Source organism: Apis dorsata, unplaced genomic scaffold (assembly GCF_000469605.1).
Source record: "Apis dorsata unplaced genomic scaffold, Apis dorsata 1.3 scaffold_312, whole genome shotgun sequence".
NCBI lineage: Eukaryota > Metazoa > Arthropoda > Insecta > Hymenoptera > Apidae > Apis > Apis dorsata.
Window position 1 is genome coordinate 348664 of NW_006263584.1, and position 2407 is coordinate 351070.

The 2407-nt window shown below is 39.7% G+C and overlaps 1 long non-coding RNA gene across 1 annotated transcript in view; it reads left to right on the plus strand.

The window, feature by feature from the left end:
* Positions 1–1499, plus strand: part of LOC116185877 — a 26964-nt gene extending 25465 nt beyond the window's left edge. Inside the window, exon 2 of the long non-coding RNA XR_004150776.1 lies at positions 1180–1499. This is a non-coding gene — a long non-coding RNA (uncharacterized LOC116185877). The remainder of the gene's footprint in view (positions 1–1179) is intronic.
* Positions 1500–2407: the final 908 nt, after the last annotated feature.

The following is a 2407-nucleotide window of genomic DNA, read 5'->3' on the forward strand; positions in this document are numbered from 1 at the left end:
TACGAAACGTCGAATCGAAATATTTTCGAACGATAGGGGTTGGAAAACCCCGGCACGGTATCCCGTGGTGGACGATATATTTTCTTGCCGCGCGAACGTTTCTAAATAAATATACGCGAGGAGACTATGCAAATACAAATATCGGCGAAGCGATAAATTCAAAGCGTAAAGCTTCGGCCGCCGCCACCGCCGCCCGTTTTCGAACGCGGGGATGTACCGATCCGATCCTCCTGCGAAAATATTGTCCCAACGAATTCTACGATCGAGTCTTTGGTATCGGTCATCCACGTACCGTAAGGACGTTACGCTTCCATCGAGTCGATCCGACGAATCCTCTTTCTCTCTCTCTTTATATATATGTATGGTGTGTTGGTCGTTTAATTGATTTCCATTTATTTTTCTATCTTCGAGCCGGTCGAATGAATTTTACAAAAGGCGAGAGCGAACATGGAAACATGGAGCGATCGAAAGGAAGTGTTCTTTGGTTTGTCCGCGATTCGATTAATTGATTCACCGATGCACTTGACTTTCAAAACGTTTCTTAATATTCATCCCTCATTAGAATGCGGGCGAAATCCGATAACAAGGAAGGGGCACAAAGAGCGCGTATTATTTAATAGATTCAATTGGAACTACTTTCCTCTCTCCCCCGCCTTTTTTTCAGGGGGAAGACGCGCGATTCTCGGTATTTTTGTAACAATAGAAGTTTCTTTTTTTTTTTTTTTTGTCTAATTGGAGAGAAATCGAGGTTTTCCTCTTTATTTCATTTCATCTTTTTCTCTTTCAATCGAACGAGAAAGGCTTCGTTATGGACGAGATATTAATTAAAGATATTTCGAATTTCAAAAATATTCCATTCTCATTCGTTACGATATGCAGTTTCGATTAATAATTTTTATTATTTCCTATTAAGAAAATATTTCGTTTGAATCGAATAATATTTAATTGTTCGAAAATAGAATTTCGAGAGAATCAGAGCAGTTTTACGTTAAACGCCAGAGACATTTTTTCCGACGAAAGAAAATAGCGTAAGGTAACACGTGTAGTCGAGCGTAAAGTACCTTCTCGTAAAGTCGAACGAAACTTGTTCGAGATCGAGCCGCGTGTTCGTTCATTCCGGGAACAGAATGGCGTTTCTTGGTTTCGTGGTATCCATAAGTGAATGGAAATGATTTTCAGGGGTCGAATAGTACCGAAAATAACGGAGGTAAGAGAGTCGGAGAGCAAGAGAAGGCAGGTATAGAGAGAAGTGTCGCGTCAGTAAATCGCGGGACAATATAATCGACTGCTCGGTCTACGGCACCGTTCGAAGGCAAAGAGCGACAAAAGGTCCACGGACAAAGGAAGACAACGGGAAGGAGGCGAGAATGTTGGCTGGACAGAGCGAAAAGTCAGCGTGAACGAATATTACTTTGGATAGAAAGTTCGTAGAATATTCTCTCTTTCTCTCTCTAATATTAAAGAATTATTATTATTGGTGTCGCAATTTCTTCGATATAGAAAATGAAAACATTCTATTTAGAAATATAAATATAAACGAAGAAAGAGAATTTTATTTTTAATCGGAAAAAATAGGTTGAAAATTTTTCGAATGCAGGGAATTGTCGATACACTTGATATATGATAATCAATGGAAAAAAAAACTATCTCTACAAAGCACACGAATCATTCTAACTTGTAATACCGAATCTAAAATATTACTGTATCTCGAAAAATAAACATCGAATAATTCGTTTTAACCAAAAATGACAGAGGTTTTCGCTTAAAAAGGCGAAAAATAGAGAAGTATAACCTCAAAATATCCCATTGTATCTCGAAAAATAACAAAACATTGAATAATTCGTTTCAAATCAGAACAAAAAGACGAAAAATAGAGAAATACCTAAAAATATTCCACTATGTCTCGAAGAAATGACGAAACATCGAATAATTCGTTTCAAACCAGAATAAAAAGGCGAAAAGCAGAAAAGTACAACTTGAAAACATTCCACTGTGTCCCGAAGAAGTAAACATTGGATAATTCGTTTGACCAACCAGAGATGGCGGAGTGGTAAAAAGTGATTGAGAAGCGTTCAAACAATCGAAAGGAGTCGGGAAGAATCTCGCGAAGGATATACAAAATTGGATAAACCGTTGGATAAAGAGGGACCCGCATATCGGTACGTGCGATCGAAGAATTTGGCCTGGCTGCAGCTACGACGACAATCCACAGTCGACCAGCAGCCAGTTTGCCGAACGCGTTTCGCGTGACGTTCCCGAATATTCGTCCGTTATATTCACGGGACACGGTTAAATTGTCGAGGGACTCGCGGCAATTCCCCCCTCCTACCTCCTCTCCAATTGCTGTCTTCGTTACTCCTTCTTTCTATCGTCTCGCCTTTTCCAACGAGATGGTTCGAGAGGTGTA